This window comes from Mus musculus, chromosome 7 (assembly GCF_000001635.26).
Source record: "Mus musculus strain C57BL/6J chromosome 7, GRCm38.p6 C57BL/6J".
NCBI lineage: Eukaryota > Metazoa > Chordata > Mammalia > Rodentia > Muridae > Mus > Mus musculus.
In genome coordinates, this window is record NC_000073.6 from 126,518,953 (window position 1) to 126,545,618 (window position 26,666).

At 43.6% G+C, this 26,666-nt stretch overlaps 1 long non-coding RNA gene across 2 annotated transcripts in view; it reads left to right on the forward strand.

The window, feature by feature from the left end:
* Positions 1–13,061, forward strand: part of 4930456A14Rik — a 29,580-nt gene extending 16,519 nt beyond the window's left edge. For both annotated transcript variants that reach the window (XR_869939.3, XR_869938.2), the window contains exons 2-3: positions 12,273–12,409; positions 13,029–13,061. This is a non-coding gene — a long non-coding RNA (RIKEN cDNA 4930456A14 gene). The remainder of the gene's footprint in view (positions 1–12,272; positions 12,410–13,028) is intronic.
* The last annotated feature ends 13,605 nt before the right edge of the window (positions 13,062–26,666 follow it).

Consider the following 26,666-nt stretch of genomic DNA (forward strand, 5'->3'; position numbering starts at 1 on the left):
GGCAGGTGAGAGGCCACGGGGCTAGGAAGGAAGCTGGGCCAGCATTGTTGGGTTAGAATAGTTTAGAATCTGCCCAGCTATAATGCCTGAAGTTTTTTTTTTCTTTTTCTTTTTTTTTTTTTTTTTTTTTTTTTTTTTTTGTTTTTCTGAGACAGGGAATGCCTGAAGTTTTAAATAAATATAAATGCCTGCCATTATTCAAAGCAAGGGCAGGTATAGAAAAGTCCTTACTTTTACATCTGGTGCCAAACGTTTGCTAGAAAATCCAAGCTTAGAGCCTGAGTCAAGTCTGAGGTGGAAAGGTTTCCTAGTGAAAGGGGAAGGAACAGGAGACAGCGAAAGTGCTTTGCTCCTTTAAGAAGCCCCTACTAAGCAGAAAAGCTAGCTCCTCTACCAGAGCTTCAGGGCCATGTAATTTTCTTCAAGCACTGCAGGGTTCCAGAAAAAGGTTAGAGTGTGCACTAGAGAGAAGTGGCCTGAGGACACATGCGAGTCGGGCCAAGGGGTGTGTATGTGTGAGTGTACTTGGCACATGTGCTTCTGTGAGCCAGGGGGGTCTCCCACACAAGGTAAAGCTGTGACCCCATGCTGCCTGGGAAGCTACACTTCCACCCAGAGCTGAGGCCAGTCAGTTCAGCTGACCTAGCAAGCCAACAGTGCCCACAGGCATACAGAGCCTGTGAAGCCCGGCTTAGAGGACAGGCTCAGCACAGCATGGCAGGTCATGTGGGCCCACACTGCTGGGATGCACCCATGAGTGAGACACTGCAGCTATGCAGTGGCCTGTGAGGGTGGAGAAGCTGGCAAACAGCCCACAGCTCCAGACTTCTTCACTGAGCAGAAGGGTTGGGGCAGTCTGAGCTGTAGGCTAAACAGCAGAGGGAGCATTGGAGACAACATGCAGAAGAGACCTGAGCACCGACAAGCCTCTGAGCTGGTACAGTAACTAGCAATCTCCAAATGTGAGTGCTTATATAAGCCTAGATACAGAGATAAATAGTAAGTTTGGAAACAGTAAGAGAAAGTCTCCAAAGAAAGGATAGAGAAAGAAAAATAAGTAATAATATTCTTAAATATGCTTAATAAAGTGAAATCTCCATAAAAAGGAGAGAGTTGAATTAAAAAATATTTTCCATGTTAAAAAATGAAAAACATGGTAGAAGAGGGCTCTTGGACACTTTATAATTTCATTTAATTATGAGCATACTAATAATTTTATTTTCAGTAATGACTGCAATTTTATATATCCTTTTTTATATTTTTATTAGGTATTTTCCTCATTTACATTTCCAATGCTATCCCAAAAGTCCCCCATACCCTCCCCCCTTTATATATCCTTTTTAAGAGAGATCAGAATAAAGCAGACTTAGAGAAGAAAAAGATAGAAAAATGTGAGAGTGGAGGCAATAGAAAGGAGATTGGGCTCTACCTGCAATCCCAGATCTGTACTCCATTCCCCAGGCCACAGCTCAGTCTGCCTGCCTCCCTAGAAGCTTGCATCCCTGGAGGCCTGTTGCCATCAGGACAACCTACTATATCTGCAATACAAGAGGCCTACTGGCATTAGGGACTACCATCTCTACCTGCAGCCCCAGAGGCCTGCTGCCATCAGAGTCTATCAGGCCTGCCAACATCAGGGACAACCAGATGGCTGAAGGCCAACATAAGAACACAATCATCAAAAGCCAGGGCAATATGGCACCACCAGAACACAGCTATCCTACTACAGGAAGCCCTTAAATCTAATCTTATGAAGATGATAGAGGCCTTTAAAGAGGAAATGAATAAATCCCTTTTAAAAATTATAAGAAGTACAATCCAGCATGTGAAAGAAATGAATAAAATTGTTCAAGACCTTAAAATGGAAATAGAAGCAATAAAGAAAACACAAACTGAGGGAATCCTGGAGATGGTAAACCTAGGGAAGAGAACAGGAACTACAGAGGCAAGAATCACCAACAGAACACAAGAGATGGAAGAGAGAATCTCAGGCATAGACGATATGATAGAAGAAATCGTACATCAGTCACAGAAAATGCCAAATCTAAAAGTTTTAAAACAAAACATCCAGGAAAATTGGGACACTATGAAAAGACCAAACCTAGGAATAATAGGAGTAGATGGAGATTCCCAACTCAAAGGACCAGAAAATATCTTCAACAAAATCATAGAAGAAAATTTCCCTAACCTAAAGAAAGAGATGCCTATAAACATACAAGAAGTTTACACAACACCAAATAGATGGACCAGAAAAGAAAGTCCTCCCATCACAAAAAAAACAGAAAACAAACAAAAAAAAAAAAACAACAAAAAAAAACCCCCACAAAAATCTACAGAACAGTGAAAACATAAAAGCAGCAAGGGAAAAAGGCCAGATAACAGAAAGGCAGACCTATCAGAATGATAACTGACTTCTCAACACAGACTCTAGAAGCCAGAAGGACCTCTACAGACAGTAGTCAGTCCAGACTACTGTACCCAGCAAAACTCTAAATCACCATAGATGGAGGAAACAAGACATACCACGACAAAAGCAAATTTAAACAACATCTTTCCATTAATCCAGCCCTATTCTAGTAGGAAAACTCCAACACAAGGAGGGTAACTACACCTAGGAAAATACAAGAAATGAATAATTTCACACCAGCAAAACCAAAAGAAGAGAATCACACACACAACCAACACTAAAATAACAGGAATTAGTGAACATTGGTCATTTACACCTCTCAATATCAATGGACTCAATTCCCCAATTAAAAAAAACACACAGGCTAACAGAATGGATGTATAAACATGGTCTATCATTCTGCTGCATACAAGAAATATACCTCAGCAACAAAGATTGATACCATCTTAGAACAAAGGCCTGGAAAACAGTTTTCCAAATGTATGTACCCAAGGAATAAGCTGGAGTAGCCATTCTAATATCTAATAGAAAATAGACTTTAAACCAAAAGAAATCAAAAGAGGTGGAGGGCACTTCATACTCATCAAAGGAAAACTCCACCAATGACATCTCAATTCTGAACATCAATGCTCCAAATGCAAGGGCACTTACATTTGTAAAAGAAACATTACTAAAGCTGACACCACACATTAAACCCTACATGTTAATAGTGGTAGACTTCAGCACTCCACTCTCACCAATGGACAGGTCATCAAAACAGAAACTAAACAGAGAAATAATGAAATGAACAGAATTTATGAATCAAATGAACCTAACAGATATCTACAGAACATTTCACCCAAACACACACACACACAAATACACTTTCTTCTCAGCACTTCATGGAACCGTTTCCAAAATTGACCATATAGTTGGACACTAAGCAAGTCTCAACAGATACAAGAAGATTAAATAACACCTTGCATTGTATCATATCACCATGGATTAAAGCTGGACTTCAACAGCAACAAAACAACAGAAAGCCCACAAACTCATGGAAACCAAACAACTCTCTGCTTAATGCCACTGGGTCAAAGAAGAAATAATGAAAAACTTTTTAGAATTCAATGAAAATGAAGGCACAACATACCCAAACTTATAAGACATGATGTAAGCACTACCAATAAAAAAGTTCATAGCACTAAGTTCCTTCATAAAGAAATTAGAGCCGGGCAGTGGTGGCACACGCCTTTCTTTAATCCCAGCACTTGGGAGGCCAATCAAACTCAGGGCTGAAATCAATAAACTTGAAACAATGATACAAACTTTTTCAAAACGCTACTTTTAATAACGGTTCTTAAATATTTTAACCTCCCTTCTATCCCACCACCCAACAAGGTAGTGGAAAAGAAAGGTTATTATGATATGGGGGGGAAGTGGACCTGTTTAGCACTGGCTCTTTGGAGTAAATCCCATCTGCTTTGTTAGGAAATTAGCAGTTCAGTTCACAGGTCAGCAGTGGCAGCTCAATCTACTCACAGACACTTCACAGATATACCAGCAGCCCTGTTCAGTAGTGTTGGGGTGGCAGCAGTGGTGGCACAACCTAACAGGCCTCAGCCAAATCAGCAGGAGGGACCAAGACCACCAGGGGCACAAGGGGAAGTTCTCCACTGTGCCTCTCTTAACAAAGAGAAGATCAGGAAGGATGTGCATTGCAAAGTTAGCTCTATAAGCAAGCCCCTCTTACTGTCCATTGAGTCTTGTTTATACTCCCTCCAAACATCACGTGTCCTACACGAGTCTGGCCACACCATGTGTCTTGTCTCAGTATGTGAGTCTTTCTTAGCAAAACTCCACATGAGTCCGTATCAGCTGACACCACTCTGTCAATCATCCCAAATCTGCGAAATGGCAAGAAGCTGCCAGAACCACCACAAGTTTTTTGGTGCGTTTTTCTTTATGGAGCCATACAAATGGAGCTCAACTACGAAATGGAAGGTGGACCAACACATGAATGTCATTAGCGAAGAATCATCACTCGTCCTCTCATGTACTTGCTTTAGCAAAACATCCTTTCACCTGTGTCTGCTTCAGGAAAATACTCCCTCATGTATTTGCCTCAGCAAAACACCATGTGACACAACTGACTTTTCAAAGAACCCTTGAGTTCCCAAGAGCTGGTTCTTTGAGAAAATCAACAAGATAGACAAACCCTTAGCCAAGCTAACTAAAAGACAAGAGAGGGGGGAGGGAGAGGGAGAGGGAAAGGGAGAGGGAGAGAGAGAGAGAGAGAGAGAGTTTTCAAAGAAACAATCAGAAATGAAAAGGGAGACATAACAGATACTGAGGAAATTCAAAGAATCATCAGGTCTTACTTCAAAATCCTATATACTCCACAAAATTGGAAAATCTAAATGAAATAGTTGATTTGATTTTCTGGATATGTTCCACTTACCAAAGTTAAACCAAGATTGGGTAAACATTCTAAGGAGTCCTATAACTCCTAAGGAAATAGAAGCAGTCATTAAAAGCCCCCCCAACAACAACAAAAGTCCAGGGTCTGCTGGTTTTAAGTGCAGAATTCTACCAGAGTTTCAAAGAAGAGCTAATACCAACAGTCCTCAAAATATTCCACAAAATAGAAACAGAAGGAACATTGCCAAACTCATTCTATGAGGCCACATTCACCCTGATACCTAAATCACCCTGATATACAAAGACTCAGCAAAGAAGCAGATTTTCAGACCAATTTCCCTTGTCAACATTGATGCAAAAAATACTCAATGAAATGCTCACAAACTGAGTCCAAGAACATATTAAAACCACCATCCATCATGATCAAATAGGTTTCATCCTAGGGATGCAGGGATGGTTCAATATATGGAAATCTATCAATGCAATCCACCATATAAACAAACAAATAAAAAATATGTTCATCTCATTAGATGCTGTAAAAGCCTTTGACAAAATCCAACACCCCTTCATATTAAGTCTTGGAGAGATCAGGGTTACAAGGCACATACCTAAACACAATAAAGGCAATATATAGCAAGCCAATAGCCAACATCAAATTAAATGGAGAAAAACTTAAATCCACCAAAAACCAGGGACAAATCAAGGCTGTCCACTCTCTCCACAGCTCCTTAATATAGTACTTAAAATTCTAGACAGAGCAATAAGATAACTAAAGGAGATCAAGAGGATACAAATTGGAAAGGAAGAAGTCAAAGTATTGCTATTTGCAGATGATAAGATAGTATATATAAATGACCCCAAAAAATTCTACCAGAGAACTCCTACAGCTGATAAACACCTTCAGTAAAGTAGTTGGATACAACATTAACTCAAAAAAATCAGTATCCCTCCTATATACAAATAATAAATGGGCTGAGAAAGAAATCAGGAAAACAAACCCTTTTACAATAGTCAAAAATAATATAAAATACCTTGGTGTGTCTCTAACTAAGCAAGTAAAAGACAAGTATAACAAGCACGTCAAGTCTCTGAAGAAAGAAACTGAAGAAGATCTCAGAAGGTGGAAAGATCTCCCATGCTCATGGATTGGCAGGATTAACATAGTAAAAATGGCCATCTTACTAAAAACAATCTACAAATTCAATGCAATTCTCATCAAAATTCAACACAATTCTTTACAGACCTTGAAAGAATAATTCTCAGTGTGATGGTTTGAATATGCTTGGCCCAGGGAGTGGCACTAGTAGAAGGTATGGCCCTGTTGGAATAGGTGTGTCACTGTGGGCATGGGCTTTGGCTTTAAGACCCTCATCCTAGCTGCCTGAAAGTGAATCTTCCACTAGCAGCCTTCAGATGAAGATGTAGAACTGTCAGCTCTGCCTGCACCATGCCTACCTGAATGTTGCCATGCTTCCTGCTTTGATGATAATGGACTGAACCTCTGAACCTGAAAGCCAGTCCCCACTTAAATGTTATCCTTATAAGAGTTGCCTTGGTCATGGTGTCTGTTCACAGCAGTAAAACCCTAACTAAGGCACTCAGTTTCATATGAAAAAACAGAAAACCCAGGAGAGCTAAAACAATCTTAAACAATAAAAGAACTTCTGGAAGAATCACCATCCCTGATTTCAAGCTATACTACAGAGCAATAGTAATAAAAACTGTGTGATATTGGAATAGAAACAGACAGGTTGATCAATAGAGTCAAATTGAAGACCCAGGAATAAACCCACATACCTATGGACACTTGATTTTTTTTTTTTTTTTTTTTTTTGGTTTTTCGAGACAGGGTTTCTCTGTATAGCCCTGGCTGTCCTGGAGCTCACTTTGTAGACCAGGCTGGCCTTGAACTCAGAAATCCGCCTGCCTCTGCCTCCCGAGTGCTGGGATTAAAGGTGTGCGCCACCACGCCTGGCTGACACTTGATTTTTTACAGTGAAGCCAAAACCAGACAATGGAAAAAAGAAAACATCTTCAACAAATGGTGCTGATCTAATTGGATGTCTGCACATAGAAGAATGCAAATAGATCTATATTTATCTCCATGCACAAAACTCAAGAGGATCAAAGACCTCAACATAAAACCAGATACACAGCCGGGTGGTGGCGGCACACGCCTTTAATCCCAGCACTTGGGAGGCAGAGGCAGGCGGATTTCTGAGTTTGAGGCCAGCCTGGTCTACAGAGTGAGTTCCAGGACAGCCCGGGCTACACAGAGAAACCCTGTCTCCAAAAACAAAAACAAAAAACCAAACCAAAACAAAACCAGATACACTAAATCTAAAGAAGAGAAAATGGTAAATTGCCTCGAACACACTGGTACAGGAGACAACTTCCTGAACAGAACACCAATAGCTCAGGCACTAAGATCAACAATTAGTAAATGGGACCTCATGAAACTGAAAAGCTTCTATAAGGCAAAGGATTGTCAATAGGACAAAATGGCAGCCTACAGAATGGGAAAAGATTTTCACCAACCTTGTAGCTGACAGAGTGCTAATATCCAAAATATATAAAGAACTCAAGAAGTTTCACACCAACAAACCAAATAACCCAGTTAAAAAATGGGGTATTGAGAATTCTCAACAGAGGACTTTCATCTTTTTTTATTTTTTTTTAAGATGTATTTATTTATTATATGTGAGTACACTGTAACTGTCTTCAGACACTCCAGAAGAGGGCATCAGATCTCATTATGGATGGTTGTGAGCCACCATGTGGATGCTGGGATTTGAACTCAGGACCTTTGCAAGAGCAGTCAGTGCTCTTAACTGCTGAGCTATCTCACCAGCCCAACAGAGGACTTTCAAATGGCCAAGAAACACTTAACAAAACATTTAATATCCTTAGGTCATCAGGCAAATGCAAATCAAAACAACCCTGAGATTTCACCTTACCCCTATCAGAATGGCTAAGATCAAAAACTCAAGTGACAGCACATGCTGTTGAGGATTTGGAGAAAGGGGAACTCTCCTCCATTGCTTGTGGGAGTGCAAACTTTCACATCCATTCTGCTAATCAATTTGGTGGTTTCTCAGAAAATTGGGAATAGTCCTACTCAAGACTCAGCTATACCACTCCTGAGCACCCAAAAGATGCTCCACCATATGACAAGGACACTTGCCTTGTTGTTCATAGCACCTTTATTTGTAATAGCCAGAATCTGGAAATAACATAAATGCCTCTCAACAGAAGAATGGATAAAGAAACTATGGTTCATTTACACAATGGAATACTACTCAGCTATTAAAAACAAGGACATCATGGATGGAACTAGAAAATAACATCCTGAATGAGGCATCCAGACCCAAAGAATATGCATGATATATACTCACTTATAAATGGATATTAGCCATAAAGTACAGGATACCCATGCTATAGATCCAAAGAAGCTAAATAAGATGGAGGGAATAAGAAACCCAAGGAATAAGAAGAAGGAAATAAGAAGCTCAAGGGAGAATGCTTGAATCTCACTCAGAAGGTGTAAATAATAAAATAGTGATCAGAGATGATGGAGAGAGGGAATTGGAGAAGAAATGGGTAGGGGAAGGGGGCCATCTCTTTTGGGGAGGGAAGGCCAGGAGAGTAAGACACGGAAAACCAGCAGCTGGCAAGAGGTGTGGGCATCTCTAGGACATGTCAGAGACCTGGGATGGGGGAGGCTCCAGGGAGTCTATAAGGGTGACTAGCTGAGACTTCTAGCAGTGGGGGATATGGAGCCTGAAGTGGCCACCTCCTGTAGCCAGACAGGATACCCAGTGTAGGAATAAGGAAAGCAACCCACCCACAAAGCCTTTGACCCAAAATGTATCTTACAGGATGTGCAGGGACAAAGATAGAGCAGAAACACCAACCCACCCCCAAAACCTTCAACCTAAAACTTGGCCTGCCTATAAGAAGTGCAGGGGCAAAGATGGAGTGATACTGAGGGAATGGCCAACCAATGACTGGCCCAACTTGAGACCCATCCCATGGGCAAGAACTAATCCTTGACACTGTTAATGATACTCTGTGATGCTTGCAGACAGGAGCCTAACATAACTGTCCTCTGAGAGGTTCCAGCTAGAGCTGACCGAAACAGATGCAAAGACCTACAGCCAAACATTAGATGGAACTGTTTTGTGGAACAGTTGGGGGAAAAATTGAGGGACTCAGAGGGGACAGGAACTCCACAGGAAGACCAACAGAGTCAACTAACCTGAACCCTTGGGAGCTCCCAGAGACTGAACTACTAACAAAAGAGAACACATAGGCCAGGCCTAGGCTCCATGTACATCTGTAGCAGATATGCAGCTTGGTCTTCATGAGGGACCCCTCCCAACAACCGGAGCAGGGCTGTTCCTGAATCTGTTGCCTGCCAGTGGATCCTGTTTTCCCCAAGCTGGGCTGCCATGTCTTACCTCAGTGAAAGATGTACCTAGTCCTGTAGTGACTTGATGTGCTAGGGTGGAGTGATTCCCAGGGGAGGCCTCCCCATTCTCAGAGGAGAAGCAGGGGAGGAGGTTTGTAAGGGGGCACTGGGAGGGGTGTGTGTGATTGTGATGTAAAGTGAATAAATTAATGGGGGGAAAATAAAAAAGAAGAAGAAAGAAAAGATCCGAAAAATCCTTGATTCAGAACAAAGGAGTGTCAGAGGAATCTAATCTAAAGCCTACATCTCCACCTTGTGGTAAAATTGCAGAATGCCAGCCTGCTAAATTCCTAGATAAGATTTATTTATGCTGAGGAATACAGATTCTGTTTAATGATGCTTAGAGCAATGGCAAATAATTGATTATATGTTTTATTTTGTAAAGTTTGGAAAATTAAGATACATATGTTAATACATCATACAATTGATACTTAGTCAAGAATTCAATATGTTTCTGCCTCAAGTTTTAAAAGGGCTGACTCTGAGATTACACATTTATGAGAGGTGATGGGTATCTTGGAAATGCCTTTACAGATTGAAGCTGATGAAACTTTGACATGTGTATTCACTAGAATACAATAATATTTTAGACATTATGGCATGAAACATATTACTGGCATATCTCACAATTTTACAGGTCAAACGAATGTAAAAAGATCTAACTACACTTTAAAGGAGACACTCATAAAACAGAAGGAGAATATGGGGTAGATGACATATTGCTTTATTAACTTTAAGATTTTAAATGTAAATAAGCAAAAACAACAGCTGCTGAGAGACATTGGATTATGGAAAAAAACTGCTGGACTAGATCAGCACATGGATATGATCTCCTCGGATTGAAGGCAGGAAACGTGTTGTGTTGGGGAGAGGTTTTGTCTTTGTTTCCATGGAAATGAATAAAGATTGGATTTGATCCAGGGAGACCTCCTGAAAATCCTGGTTGCAGAAATGAAGAAAGAAACCAAGAACAAAACAGGTAAAATGAATTCTGACCCTTCCCTATGGGAACATCTCGGAGCCTGCCTGCGACGTGAAAATGTCTCTGCATGGCCAATAGATGGTGTTGACTACTGGCTCCTCAGGACTTATCATGCCATCTTTCAGATGGCATGGATGAAAATTTATATGACAGCAGTCCAAACAGATTCATAAAGAAAGACAGAGGGGCTGGCAAGATGGCTCAGTGGGTAAGAGCACTGACTGCTCTTCCGAAGGTCCTGAGTTTAAAACCACATGGTGGGCCAGGCATGGTGGCGCACGCCTTTAAACCCAGCACTCGGGAGGCAGAGGCAGGCGGATTTCTGAGTTCGAGGCCAGCCTGGTCTACAAAGTGAGTGCCAGGACAGCCAGGGCTACACAGAGAAACCCTGTCTCGAAAAACCAAAACAAAACAACAACAACAACAAAAAAACCACATGGTGGTTCATAACCATATATATTGAGATCTGATGCCCTCTTCTGGTCAGCTACAGTGCACTTATGTATAATAATAAATAAATCTTTGGGCCAGAGCAAGCAGGGACTGAGGGAGCAGAGTTGACCGACCAGAGCAAGCAAAGGTCCTAAAAATTCATTTCCCAACAACCACATGAAGGCTCACAACCAATCTGTACAGCTACAGTGTACTCACATATATAAAATAAATAAATAAATCTTAAAAAAAAAAAAGACAGATGCCTTCTCTGCTCCAACATTGACCAGCAAGTCATCTTTAACTGATTTTTGCATGATGGTTTTGAGCCACCATGTGGTTTCTGGGAATTGAACTCAGGACCTCTGGAAGAGCAGTCAGTGCTCTTAACCACTGAGCCATCTCTTCAGCCCCAATACTGCATATTTCATACATGTGTTAATGCAAAAAATGGATATTACCTTTAAAAGCTTACAGAGCAAAGGAACCAGACAACAAAGAAGACAAGACAAGTAGCCTAGGTGATCGGGCCTCACAGGCTGCCTCAGTAACTGTTTCCCAAAAAATCTGCATCCAGAACAACTTCAAAATGTTCATGGTCTAGCCTGACAGACTGTTCCATCCAGGACTTCTGTTAATCCCTGCACTTTCCCATCACACAGAGACTGATCAACGAATGATACAATTAGCTTTCCTAGGACTTGGCCAATATCCCAATTTTCTTAGGGCTCCCAAAAGATGCTGTCATCCCCCAGACAGCAAAAAGCAGTCTAACGAGGACAATGCCCCATTCCCAAAAAGTGGGATGGATGATGGGTGCTTGTTGTCATTTAAGGTGGTGTCTTACTTAGGGTTTCACTGCTGTGATCAGAGGCCATGACTAAGGCAACTCTTATAAGGACAGCATTTAATTGGGGCTGGCTTACAGGTTCAGAGGTTCAGTCCATTATCATGAAGGCAAGAACATGGCAGTGTCCAAGCAGGCATGGTGCAGGAGGAGCTGACAGTTCTACATCTTCATTTGAAAGCTGCTAGTGGAAGATTCACTTTCAGGCAGCTAGGATGAGGGTCTTAGAGCCCACACCTACTCCAGCAAGACTACACCTCCTAATAGTGTCACGCTCTGGGCTGAGAATATAGAAACTGTCACAGGTGGGTTAGCCACAAGTTGTCAATGGTCGTGGTCAAGGAGGAAAAAAAATAAAGGTTAGATTTGGGCATTTCCTTCTCTCTTTCTCTTTCCTGCATCCTTCTTTCTTTCCTGTCTAATGTTAGGGGGAGAAACGGGTTGATATAGGGAGAAAAGGGTAGATTTATTGAGATTTTAAAAATAATTTTTCTTTGGGGGAAGTTGTAGGGAGCAGGTACATGGAGATGGGGAAGTGAGTGGGACTTGGGTGCGTGGTATGAAAATCATGGCGAGTCAAAGAAAAGTTAAGTCTTAAAAAGAATACTTAGCCGAGTGTTTTATTTGTCGTTCTGTTTTACTTTAAACCATAATCCTAATGCCACTATTACTATTAGGTATATTTATTTGTGTATTTATTCATTTACTCTGTGTATGTATGTTTCTGCTGGTACAGGTCAGAGAACAACTTGAGAGAGAGTCACTGATCTCTTCCTGCATATGGATTCCAGGGCTCTCACGCGGTCCTCAGCTTGGCAGCGTGCAGCCTTCTCCACTGGGTCACCTTGCCAGCCTACTGTGTGCTTCCTGAGTGTAAGCTTTCTAAAGTTTTATTTATTTATTATTTATATGAGTACACTGTAGTTGTCTTTAGACACACTAGATGTGGGCACTAGATCCCATCACAGATGGTTGTGAGCCACCATGTAGTTGCTGGGAATTGAATTCGGGACCTCTGGAAGAGCAGTCAGTGCTCTTAACCTCTGAGCCTCAGGGTGTAAGCTTTTTAGAAGACAATATTTCAGTGTCAGATAAAATAAACCTATGTATGCTCTTAATAATTGTGTGCTTGTATGTGAGACTCTGTCTCAAAATACATATATTTGAAAAAAAATATGAAGAGGGCCTTTAATCCAGCACCCTGGAAGCAGGGACATGCAGAACTCATGAGAACTTGTGAGTTCCAGGCCAGCCAGCGCTAAATAAGATTCTTTTTCAAAAACAGTTTTTCTGTATATGTGTTTGGCTTCAGTTTTACAGTGATATGTGACTTCCAGTGTCTTCTTCCCCAAACACAGACAGTCACATGGCATCATGGGATGTTATCTGTGCTCCCTGTGACTTGGAGAGGGGCATAAAGCAATTATCAATAATTATTTGACATACCATCGCAAACACTGGGTGTATAATTTTTTTGTTTTTTGTTTTCCAGACAAGGTCTCATTATGTAGCCGTGGCTGTCCTGTAACTTGCTCTGTAGACCAGGCTGGCTTCCAACTCTTAGAGATCCTCCTGCCTTTGCTTCTGCGATTAAAGGCCTGGGCCACCACCACCCAGCAGTGCATGATGTTATTTAGAAGAGAAGTAACTGTTCTTACTTGATTGTTTTTTTTAAAATACTATTCATTTATTTTTTATTTATATGAGTCCACTGTAGCTGTCTTCAGACACACCAGAAGAGGGCATCACATCCCATTACAGATGGTTGTGAGCCACCATGTGGTTGCTGGGAATTGAACTCAGGACCTCTGGAAGAGCAGTCAGTGCTCTTAACGGCTGAGCCATCTCTCCAGCCCCTCTTACCTGACTGTTAAGGGCACTTCCACATATTGCTGTGTCTCAGTCTTCATCTGTCATGGTTTATGACCAGACGTTGGTTTCAACGCTAAGAGGTGAAGGGCCTGTCTGCTTAGCTTCTGTCAACTTGACCCAAACTAGAGTCACCTGGAAGAGGAACCCTCCACTGAGGACTGGCCCATACGCAAACCTGTAGAGCATTTACCTGATTAATTGTGGGTATGGTAGGCCTACCAGTGTGAATAAATAGTGCTAACCTGTGGAAGGTGGTCCTAAGTTGTATAACAAAGCAAGCTGGGGGCTGGGAGATGGCCTAGTGGTTAGTACTGGATGCTTTTTCAAAGGATCTGAGTCAGATAGCCAGCACTCACGTAGCTAACAAGTCTTTGTAACTCCAGTTTCAGGAAATTCTGACTCCTGTGGGCATCACATGCATATGTGTAGATATCCATACAAGCAAAACATCCATATACATAAAATATTAAAAATAAACGAATCTTTAAAAGAAAGCAGGCTGAGCGAGCCATGGGGAAGAAGCCAGTTCGGCATCCTGCTCCATGGCCTCTGCTTCAGTCCTTGCTTCCAGGTTTACTCCTTGAGGTCCTGCCTTAGCTTCCCCCGATAATGGACTGTAAACTGTAAGCTGAAATAAGCCCTGTGAGTTAATATCCAAAATGTACAAAGAACTCGGGAAGTTAGACTCCAGAGAGCCAAATAACCCTATTAACAATGGGGCCCAGAGTACTTGCTGCTCTGGCTGTGTGCTCAGTTCCCAGCACCCACATGGTTGTTAGGCCTAGATGGAGTGTTAAGGCCTAGGTAGCAGTTACCTGGCTGGCCTGCCGCTATAAGGAAACTTCCTCATGTTGCTGCTGTTACTAGGAAACTTTCTAATGCCAAGATTTGTTTACACATTCTGTTATGTTCTGTGCCCTTGGGAACCAATCATGATTGAAGTCAGTAGAACTGCTTTGTGTAGTTACCTACAGTCAGCTTGGACTTGAACCAATCAAACAACCAACAGTACCTCTTGCACCTGTGTATAAGCTGCCCCTAGGGTGGACCCCAACATAAGAGAGACACCTGCATCAGTATAAGAAACTATTTGGAATAAGATTTCATGTGAGTAGTGGTTGAGTAAAGTTTAGGTTCCCAAGACCTTCCTGGGAAGTGACATCCTACTTGGCAGAAAGAGACATGTACTTAGGTAACTGGCATCTGGTTGGCAAGTTAAGACATGACTGTTAGACAAGTCCCATCCTGGTAGACAGGTTAAGACATGAATATTAGACAAGGCAGTCCCCTGCCACAGTTGAACGCCCCAACCAATGGGAGCAGGGTCAGTGTATAACAAGGACATCATCCTAAGGAAAGCCCCACCCCTAAATCCTGATTGGTGGATAACTTGGCAAAGATGTTTGTGGATTTGGGGCTTAAAAACCCTGTAGAATCTTAACTCAGAGTTATGGTTCAGTTCCCAAACCTAGTTCATGGCCTTTCCATTTTACCTAGGCCTTACCAACCATGTGGGTGCTGGGAATTGAACTGGTGTGCTCAGCAAATGCAACAGGTGCTCTAAACTACTGAGCCATAACCTCAACCACCTGCCTCGTAGCACTCTTTCGGGTTTGTTCTGTTTTGTTTTGTTCTATTTTTCGAGAACAGGGTATATAGCCCTGTCTGTCTTGGAACTGGCTCTGTAAGCAGGTGGACCTCCAACACAGACATCCTCCTGCCTCTGCAACCCGAATGCTGGGATTAAGGCGTGTGCCACCATATCCTAGCAAAAACTTCTTTTTTTTTTTTTTAAAGATTTATTTATTGATATGTGTAAGTACACTGTAGCTGTCTTCAGACACACCAGAAGAGGGAGTCAGATTTTGTTATGGATGGTTGTGAGCCACCATGTGGTTGCTGGGATTTGAACTCAGGACCTTTGGAAGAGCAGTCGGGTGCCCTTACCTGCTGAGCCATCTCACCAGCCCGCAAAAACTTCTTTAACTTAAAATGTTTATATACAAAAATAGCAGGGCTGGGCCTGGTTTGGGCCTATAATCCCAACACTTAGGAGGCAGAAACAGAAGGATTCTATGAGTTCCAGGCCAGCCATAGATATATAGGGAAATCCTGTCTCAAACAAACAAACTAAAATAAAACAAAGCTACCTTAACAGTGGGTGGGTCCTGTGTGACACATTTTGATGTTTATAGTACATGTGAATCCTGGTGCTTGTGGACTCAGGTATGGTCCAGACAAAACCCTAAATACTTTAAAATAAATTATTACAGTAATCATCTTGAGGCTGGAGAGATGGCTCAGCCATCCAGAGCACGGACTGTTCTTCCAGAGGACCCCGGTTCAACCCTAGCATTCACATGGCAGCCGAAGCTGTCTGTAACTGCAGAGGATCTGACACCCCCATACAGACAGACATATGTGTAGGTAAAACAGCAATGCACATAAAAACAAACAAACAAACAAACAAACAAACAAAAGTAATCATCCTGAACCAGGCAGTGGTGGCACACACCTGTAATCCTAGGACTACTTGAAGCTAGAGGCAGGTGGATTTCTGAGTTCAAAGCCAGCCTGGTCTACAAAAAAAACTCCAGGACAACCAGGGCTACACAGAGAAACCCTGTCTCTGGGGAAACAAACAAACAAACAACCCCCTCAAAAACATATATACAAGCCAGGCTGTGATGAGGCACCCAGCACTCAGGAAGCAGAGGCAGGTGGATTTCTGAGTTCCAGGCCAGCCTGGTCTACAGAGTGAGTTCCAGGACAGCCAGGGCTACAAAGAAAACCCTGTCTAGGAAAACAAAGAAAACAAAACAAAACAAAACAAAACAAAGCAATCCATCTAGGTAAAATCACTTATGTTGGTGCCTGTCATATGAGCAGATGAAGACATAACATTGAATAAATCCCAAGTGACATTTACAGTAAGGGCTGTAAATGATCTTGTTACTTACAAGGCTAAGACAACATTGCACATTAACCCTTTAATTGCTGGTTGCTCTTAGAATTTGAAAACAACTTCTTGAATAAAACTATGTGATTCAAATAAAAGCCCAGGACATAAGTTCTGAAATACCAAAAGTTAGGCAAATGAAAACTTCTGTCAGATGCAAACTTAGGAGATTAACATTGAAAAAAAAATCACTAAGTTATATTTAGGTGCCAGTTTAGAAGTAATAGGTTTCATTTAACTTACCTTTTCTTTTCTTTCTTTCTTTTTATATGTATATGAGCGTGTTGCCTGCATGTATGTCTCTGTACCACCTAGCTCTGGTAGAAGTCAGGGTGTGGGGTGCCCTAGAACTGGAGTCACAGATGGTTGTCAAGTGCCATGTGGGTGCTGGGAACCTAACCCAGTTTCTCTGCATGGGTGCCCAGCGCTCTAATTCACTTGAGCCTTCTCTCCAGTTCCTTAAACCAACCTTTACAAACAAAGTTAAACATAACACGTAGAAAGATGGACTACAAATCGTGTGACAGTTGCTAGCCAGGAAGCGAGTTTATAACATGCTTACAGTAGGAACCTGCTTTAAATCCTTGGCATGCGTTGTGCGGCTTGGATGAAAACGGCGGGCATCGGACAGGAGGGGCCTTAGCCCCGGAAACGAGCACCGGGAGGAGCGGGCGCGCTGACCACAATGCCGGCGGTGCGGTGCCGGGAAGGCGCAGTGGGAGAGCCTAACCCAGAACGCTGGTGACCTGGCTGTTGAGGGAGGGCGGCGTGATCGGAGCGGAGGAACCCAAGGCAGTCGGAAAGCAAGGCTGCGGTGAATAGCGGGCAGGTTTGTACCCCGAAAACAGCATTTTGGAGAGGCTGAGCCTTGTCCTTAAGCCTCCTTGATAGGCACCGGCGCGGAGAAGTGTGCACTCCAGGGAGTTAGTGCCAGTCGGTCGGTACCGGAGAGAGTCAGGGCAGAGGCAACCGACAATGGTAGAATTTTTTTTTTTTTTAAATAGAAAAAGCAGCCCGGGCAAAGGGGAGGAACAGCTTAATAAAAGGTTTGGGGAGTCGCGGGGAGGCTGGAAAAAGTAAGGGAATACCATTTGCTGCTACTGTGTATCTGTTTTCTTTGAATACTTTCAGACTTATTTGAAAGCCTTTTAGGAGGAGCACTAAGACTCTGGCTAGACACTCTGCCGGGACAAAGCATATTGAGATTATTGTAAAAGCCGTGTAAGAGAAGAGGCCCTAGGGAGTTGAGACTGAATGGCACCCATGAGGTGCACTGATGAACAAGTGGAAAAGAGCAAGAGGGACAAGGGTCCTGGAGCCCCAAGGCCAGAGGTAAAGTTGTGTGTCCTCCCAACGTGTACGGTCCTGAACCAAGCCGCGTGACCTAGCGCTGCTCTTCTTAGCTGGTCCAGAGACAGTTATCCTGGAAACTTGAAATATAGAGACAGCTCCGGGAAGAAGGGAAATACCCAACATATAATCCTTCTTTTCAGTGAAGGGGGATCCTGTTAGTGGTGGGTGTGAAAGAGGACAGAGACAACGACAGATAACCGAGGACTAAGGAGTTTGTTGGAAGAGTTATTAACACTATGGACATATAGAGAGAGGGTCGACAGCAAGATAGAGGCTCTGAACAGGGTTCAGGCCCGGCACTGGAGGCATGATGGGGTCTCAAGAGCGCAGAGCCTGTGGGGCAGGAACGGAAGTCCGCTGTAGCTCTGATGATGAGGGGTTTACAGAAAGAGCCTGCTGCAGCCGGGCTCTCTGATTCCCAGCTAGGATGCAGGTAAGGAGGGGGAGAGCATGGTGTGGCACTTCTTTGGTATAAACTCACTATTCAGGTGAGCGAGCGATCGTGGTTAGGTAGGGAGTCACAGAAAATGTCTTAGTAGGGTGTTTGTGGGTGTCCGCTGAAGGGGAAGAGCTGCCACAGAGCAGTAACTAGACTTACCCAGGACAGCAGTCTGGCTACTCGACAGATTGCTAAGGGAACCAATAAGGAGTTGTCTCTACGTCTTAGCCAATGTTCTGTTGCTGTGCAGAGAAACCATGACCATAACAACTCCTAAAAGAAAGCATTTAATTGAGGCTTACAGTTTCTGAGATTTAGTCTATTAGAAGCATGTAGGGCCGGGCGTGGTAGCGCATGCCTTTAATCCCAGCACTCGGGAGGCAGAGGCGGGCGGATTTCTGAGTTCGAGGCCAGCCTGGTCTACAAAGTGAGTTCCAGGACAGCCAGGACTACACAGGAAACTCTGTCTCGAAAAACCAAAAACAGAAAAAAAAAAAAAAAAAAAAAAAAAAAAAAAGAATGTAGAGTATTATTTTAGTAGCTGTCAAGTCTGGCTTAGAAACATTATGTCCATATTAGTTCATAAATTTGAACCAAAATTTGACATGCTCCAAAATATCATTCAGAATCATCAGAAAATGTACCTAAAATCTGTTTTGGAGTTGTTTTGCTTTGCTTTTGTTTTTTTTTTTTATTTTGCACATGCCTTTAGTCCCAGCATTGGGGAGACAGAAGCAGGCTGATTTCTGAGTTCACAGCCTGCCTGGCCTACAGTGGGGTTCCAGGCCAGCCAAAGCTACATAATGAGAGCTTTTCTCAAAAATTAAACATTTTGTTCTATATGTATGAGTGTTTTTGCCCTGGTATGTATTAAGTGAACCATATGCATGCAGTGTTTACAGAGACCAGAAGAGGGAGCCAGTTGTGGGTGCTGAGAACTGAACCTGGATCTGCTGCAAGAGCAACAGGTACTCTGTCTTAGTTAGGATTCTATTGCTGTGAAGACCACTGCAACCCTTATAAAGAAAACATTGAACTGGCTTACAGTTTCAGAGGTTTAGTCCATTATCATCATGGCAGGACATGGTGGTGTGCAGGCAGACATGGTGCTGGAGAAGGAGCTGAGAGTTCTACATCTTGATTCACAGGCAGCAGAAGGAGATTGTGTACCATACTGGGAGTAGCTCAAGCAGAGGAGACCTCGAAGCCCCTCCCTATAGTGACACACTTCCTCCAACAAGGCCTAGTAGTGCCCGTTGCCAAGTTTTGAAACACATGAGTCTTTGGCAGCCATACCTATTCACATCACCACGTGCTCTTAATTACAGAGTCGAAAAAAATCTGTCTGGTTGTTTAGAATTATTTTGGGAGTTGGGGAGATGGCTCAGCAGCAAAAAATACTTGCTGTTCTTACAGAAGACCTGGTTTCAGTTCTCAGGGCCCACGTGGTACTTCATACCCACTGTAACTGTTAACTGACTGTAACTCCAGGGGATTCAACACCCTCTTGTAGCCTCTGTGAGTATCAAGCACAAACACAGTGCCCTTACACACACATAAGCAAAGCACTCATACACATAAATAAACTTTTAAAAATGTTTACTTTTAATTCTGTGTATATGGGTGGAAATGGCAGGTGAAGTTCAGAGGCACTGGGTCTCCCTGGAGCTGGTTTTACAGGTAGTTGTGAACCACTTGATGTAAGTGCTAAGAACCAAACTCAAGTCCTCTAGAAAAGCAATACACACTCCTAACCATTGAGGAATCTCTAGTCCCTAAATCTATCTTGTTTGTTTTTCGGGACACAGTCTTTCTGTGTAGCCCTGGCTGTCGTGGAACTCACTCTGCAGACCATGCTGGCCTCAAAGTCAAAGATCAACTGGCCTCTGCTTTCCAAATGTTGGTATTAAAGGCGTGCACCACCAGTGTCGAAATGTGTTTTACTGTGCGTAAGATCCTGCAGTGGTGCTGGTTGTAGTGGTGCATGCCAGTAGGATTTGCTGAAGGAGGCAGAGGCTGGGCTACACATCTAAGATCCTGCAGTGGAAATAAGACAAGGAACAAGGGCTGTGGATGATCCATGTCCTCCCACTGTTCCTTGGAGGGCTGTAAAGAGGCAGGTGAATTCCAGGGAGGGAGGAGTGTGTAGACACTGCTGCAGCTGTGAGGGGGTGATAGATGCTGCTGCAGCTGTGAGGGGTGAGAGACACTGCTGCAGCTGTTAGGTGGTGATAGACACTGCTGCAGCTGTGAGGGGATTATAGACACTGCTGCAGCTGTGAGGGGTGAGAGACACTGCTGCAGCTGTTAGGTGGTGATAGACACTGCTGCAGCTGTGAGGGGTGAGAGACACTGCTGCAGCTGTGAGGGGGTTATAGACACTGCTGCAGCTGTGAGGGGTGAGAGACACTGCTGCAGCTGTGAGGGGGTGATAGACGCTGCTGCAGCTGTGAGGGCTGAAAGACACTGCTGCAGCTGTGAAGGGGTTTATAGACACTGCTGCAGCTGTGAGGGGTGAGAGACACTGCTGCAGCTGTGAGGGGGTATAGACACTGCTGCAGCTGTGAGGGGTGAGAGACACTGCTGCAGCTGTGAGGGGTGAGAGACACTGCTGCAGCTGTGAGGGCTGAGAGACACTGCTGCAGCTGTGAGGGGTGAGAGATACTGCTGCAGCTGTTAGGTGGTGATAGACACTGCTGCAGCTGTTAGGTGGATATAGACACTGATGCAGCTGTGAGGGGGTTATAGACACTGCTGCAGCTGTGAGGGGTGAGAGACACTGCTGCAGCTGTGAGGGGTGAGAGACACTGCTGCAGCTGTGAGGGCTGAGAGACACTGCTGCAGCTGTGAGGGGGTTATGGACACTGCTGAAGCTGTAAAATTCTTTTTTACAGTCTGTTCCCTTGGTGTTAGGATTTCGTAATAATTTCATTTATTTTATGTTTATGAGTGTTTGCCTGCTCGTACTGTCTATGTACCATGCGCATACAGTGTCTGAGGAGGCCAGAAGACAGCATCCTATCCCTGGAAACTGGAGTTACAGGTGTTGTGAGCTGCCATGTGTGCTGGGACTTGAAGCAGAGAACAGCCAGTGCTAGTAAGTGCTGAACCATCTCTTTTGTTCCCAGCCAAAGGGTTTTTGTCTCCGGAGGGAGGTTCTCACACTGTGCAGTCACAACTTCAAGCCAGGCGGAGTCCACCTTACACATTTTTGCCAAAATCTGAATTTTCCTCATTTGCAGGAAAGGCTTGTGTAAGGGACTGATACTTCTATCAGTATCAGCATCTCCCCATCTTCTAAGTTTAGGCTCTGCAATCACCAGAGCAGAGAAAGACAAGGCTATTTTCTTAGGCTTCCAGGGAAGGGCGTGTGTGATATCAAAGAAGGCATGGGCTTGTGGAGATGCAGCTCCGTATGATGGAGAGTCTTGGATGTCAGCATGACTACATCTGGAATTAACTAAAACACAAGCAGCTCTGTACAATGATGACCCCACTTTTAATTTGTATCTTTTGAGATTGAAAGAGCCCATCTCAAACTTGTGCCACAGCTTCTGCTGGCAGCTTTTATAAATTACACCGAAGAAGGAGACTTGCTCTCAATTCACCTGCTTGCTCTCACTCTCAATGGCAAGTCCATTCCTTCAATGGCATTAGAGCCTACATCTTGACAATTCTGGCATATACTGAAGAGCAGCTGAGACAGCCAGCCTCACAGACTGGACAACCATTGGATTCTTGGACCTTCTGTTGGTAGATCACCATTTTGGACTAGCTTACCTATACAGCCTGTAAGCCATTCTAATAAATCCTATTCTATCAGTGCAGTTTCTCTAGAGAACCCTGACTACGATAGACTTTGCTACCATGAGAGTATAGCAGTGATGGGCCTGACATCCTGGGTTTGGGGAGGATTGAGGTAGGACTTTAGAACTTTGGGCTAGAAAAGCCATTGAGTGTTCAAAGCTTAGTGAACTGTTCTGTGGGAGCTTGGAAGATAAGAGTGTTGAGGGCAGAGCTGTGCATGGTGGCACATGCCTTTAATCCCACACTTGGGAGGCAGAAGCAATGTAGAAGAAGGTGGAAGCCTGCCTTGTGAAGTTCTAGAGAGAAGTTTGAGAGTTCCTTAAAGAGTCTGTCAGGAGGGTCAACTGCTATTTTTAATTGAGAATCTGTGGTTGTGGTCAGCTGAGGCTGAAGAATTAGCTGTGATTAACAAGAGACCAGCACCACTGAAGCAAAACCTCTGCTTTCCTGGGACAATTGATGCTCGTCAGCCAGGGCTAAGAAATTAGCAGTGAGACCATGGCAGATGAGCCATGGTGGTGCACACCTTTAAATCCAGCACTTGGGAAGCAGACATAGGCAGATCTGTGTTTGAGGCCAGCCTGGTCTACAGAGTGAGTTTTAGGACAGCCAGGACTACACAGAGAAACCCTATCTTAAAAAAAAAAAAGACGAAGAAGGAAAAGGAGAAAGAGGAAGAGGTAGAAGAGGAGGGGGAAAGAAAAGAGAAGAAAAGGAGGAGGAAGAAGAGGAGGAGGAGGAGCATCACTGAGCTGAACTCTGGGAAATATTTCCTGAGAGCCAGCACACAGAAGTTGTGTTCCAGAGGCAGCCAAGGTTGTACCTCAAGCTGTCAGCAAAACTTCCTTGGTCATGTGTAAATCACCCTGGTGGCACTGGTTTTGAAGGCATGAAGGGGACATGGAGAGCAGCTAAGGCTCGGCACTGTGAGAGGCTAGGGAAGGCCATTGGTGAAGGTGCAGCTTCAGTGACAGTTGAAGGCCTAGGATTGAGGGAGTCATGCAGAGAAGTTGAGGCCTGGCACCATGAAGAAAGCCCTGAAGATGCTATTGGTAAAGGTGCTTCCCAGTTGCAGCAGAAGACCCCAGCATTTTGGAGATCCCAGTGTGGTGAGATGACCACCAAGAACAGCAGTAGTCATTAAATGGAGGCAGCAGGAGCCTAGAAAACAAACCATGTGTGTTGCAGATAGCTGAGCCAAAGAAGTGACCCACCCAAGTCCTTTGGAGGAGACTGGAAGACTGAGTAGACTCCAGACAGTAGACACTGGGTTATTTACTGGGGGAGGGACGGTAGCCCCAGCTGTTGGTCCTTCTTGTTTGTTCTTCATGGGGCAGTTGGGGTGGGGGGGGCAGAGAACGTCGCTGGGGTAAGACTTGGTCTTACTAGATATTTAGGGTTGCTGTACAGTAATAAAACATTTACATATCTTGAGTCTGAGTCACTTTGCTTCTGTAGCTGACCTGCCTGTCTGAGTTGCTGAGGTGAGAAACTTTAGTACTTCAGCAAGGGATTAAATAAAGTAGACCTTGTTCTCTCTCCGCAGGAAATGTGCAGCCTGCTAGCCTGCTAGCTGAAGTCCCAGGAAGAAAAAGGGACACTTTGAAAAGTAACTTTAGCTTTTATTTCTAAGTTCTTAGTTCTCAAAAAAGTTTCTATAAAAGTTCTCCAGGTACTGGAGAGATGGCTCAGCAGTTAAGAGCACTGACTGCTCTTCTGAAAGTCCTGAGTTCAAATCCCAGCAACCGCATGGTGGCTCACAACCATCTGTGATGAGATCTGATGCCCTCTTCTGGTGTGTCTGAAGACAGCTGCAGTGTACTTACATATAATAATAAATAAATCTTTGGGCTGGAGTGAGCAGAGATCCTGAGTTCAATTCCCAGCAACCACATGATGGCTCACAACCATCTGTACAGTTACAGTGTACTCATATACATAAAATAAATCAATCTTTAAAAAATATTAAGAAAGGATATACTGAGCCAGCAAACTGGTTCAGCCGGTAAAGGCATTTGTGACAAGTCTGGTGACCAGAGTTCCATCCCCAGAGCCCACAAGTTTGAGGAAGAAAACTGACTCCCCCTGATCTCCACACTCATGTCATAGCATGTACATGCACACAGAGAGAGAAAGGCAAGTTAATTTTAGCACACACACACTCACAGACAGACAGACAGACACACACACATGACAGAAACACTTCAGGCCTTTGTATGTTATGTTTTGTTTTTCAAGGCAGGGTTTCTCTGTGTAGCCCTGGCTGTCCTGGAACTCACTCCGTAGACCAGGCTGGCCTTGAACTTAGAAATCTGTTTGCAGTATATCCCACCATCTCCCAGCCAAGCCAATTTTTAACAGTCACCCCTGAAAAGGAATTGGACCCACATACAGAATTTACCTGGCCTTATCTCATGAGCCATTAGTGTGGGTCATAGAGGAATAGGTAGGCAGCTATCTAATTAAGTAGTAAATCTTGTAATACCATTTGCCTGCCCTTTCTGAACCTGGCTGTTTTGGGTCACTGGGAATTAGATACTAATTATTTGTATAGAGCATCACAGGAATCTGGGTCAAGCTCCAGTAATTTAGGGATTAATTGCTAGAGTAGGGAATATTGCTTTTTGCTTTTGGCCTATTTATTTTTAGCATACCTTTTAAAGAATCACATTTACTTCGTGTGTGTGCATGTATATGCACAGTATATGTATGTGTATAAGCGAATTTGCACGTGTGTATGAGTGTGCATGTTTGCATGTATGTGCATATGTATATGTCTATGTATGTCTGTGTGCGTACTATGAGCACTCGACAGTGCTATTATGGAGGACAGGCCTAACTTTTAGTTTTAGATCCCATTCCACCAAGTGGGTCCAGGGATTGAGGTCCAGTCATCAGGCAGGGCATCAAGTGCCTTTATCTGCTGAGCCATCTTTCTGGCCTGTGTTTTGTTTTTTTAGCTTTGTGTCTTAGGGTTTCGATTGCTGTAAAGAGACACCATCACCAAGGCAACTCTTATAAAGGACATTCAACTGGGGCTGCCTCACAGGTTCTGAGGTTCAGTTCATTTTCATCCCGGTGCTAAGCAGCATCCAGGCAGGCATGGAGCTGGAGGAGCTGGGAGTTCTACATCTTGTTCCAAAGGAAAACGGGAGAAGACTGGCTTCCAGGCAGCTAGGGTCTCAAAGCCCACCCCTACAGTGACACACTTCCTCCAACAAGGCCACATCTTCTAATAGTGCCACTCAATTGGGCCAAGAATATTCAAAGCACCATTCTTTGTTTTTACAAATAAAAAGAAACAGGCAAGTGTATTTTATTGTGTCCTTGTCAAAGAATTGAGGTGCCAGGGAGGTAACCACCTAGTGTTGCGTCCAGATGCTCTTTAGCTCTTCTCGACTGCAGGCACTAGATAATGCCTAGGAGGAATGCCCTTGGGGCAAATCCAGGTCACAAGGACAGGGAGGAAAGGGTCTGAAACTGCTGAAGCTCTGATCAAAGAGCTCTCTAGTTTTTGTAAGATAACATATAAAGTGTGGAAAAATAAAAATGGTCATGCCTACGCAAGGTGAGGCCTCCCAGACTAGGCAAACACTGCAATAGTAAACTGTATCTCCGGGCAGTGTGTGTTTGACAGGTCTCACTATTCACTGTGTAGACCAGGCTGGCCTTAAACAGAAGTCTGCCCACATCTGCCTCCTGAGTGCCGCCATGTCTGGCTATCCTTGAGCGTGAGTGTCTCTTGCCTCTACTCCTGAATTATAGGAGCACAGGCCACCACTCCCAGCTTCACTGACTTCAACAGTTAGGAAGAAGTTTGTGACCCCGGGGAAAGACTCTAGGCTCAGTCTAACTGTAATTAAAGATTTATTTTTATCTGCTAGCAGGATGAACAGTAGGAGGCAAATTTGAGATATCTGTGAGAAGGGGGTTGAGAGGATAATTTTAAAGGGGAAAACTACAAGAAGACCTTCAGTATCCATGCAAGCAAAAACTAGTCTGTTCTCCAAATTAAATTGAGTCACTATGTTAAGGTGACATGTTAATGGCTTTTTAATAAGTGTTTGTTGCTTCCCTCTTAACCCAGCTAGCTACCAAATAACTGAGGCGGGATTGTTAATTTAACAAGCTTTAAGGGCACAACTGAACAGTATCACTCTATTTTAATCCTCTAAGCTAATCTGGCTACCCCCCAAGTCAAAACCCAGTGATACTTGCTTCAGTACTGGTCTGGCCCTCTGGGCTCCAGGTGTTTTCTCCTGGACACTCCCTGTGGCAAGTCCCGCTTCCTTGCTCTATTTTCCCCTCCCATAGCTGGGAGGAAGTCTAGCCCTGTTCTTCCCCCTGCTCAGTCACTAGCTGATCAGCTTTTTTATTAGTCAATGAATCAGAAAATATTTGGGGAGCAATGTTTGCAACCAGATATGGGGGCACAGAAATCAGCACTAGAATAATACAAGGATAATCTTTACACAGTGCACGATAACATTATGCTTACACAAACAATCTTTGAGTATCTGTGTAAGCAGTTATTCATACCAAACTATTTAGGCATTCTCTCTCTGCCTCGGTCTCTGTGCCACCACTCCTCCCGACCCGACATAAACATAGGTCAGATCAGAAGAGATTAAAAGCAAATATTTGCTGTTGAGATTTGTTCTGCTTATATTATAATGCTAAATACTGGCCCCCCAAGGCCT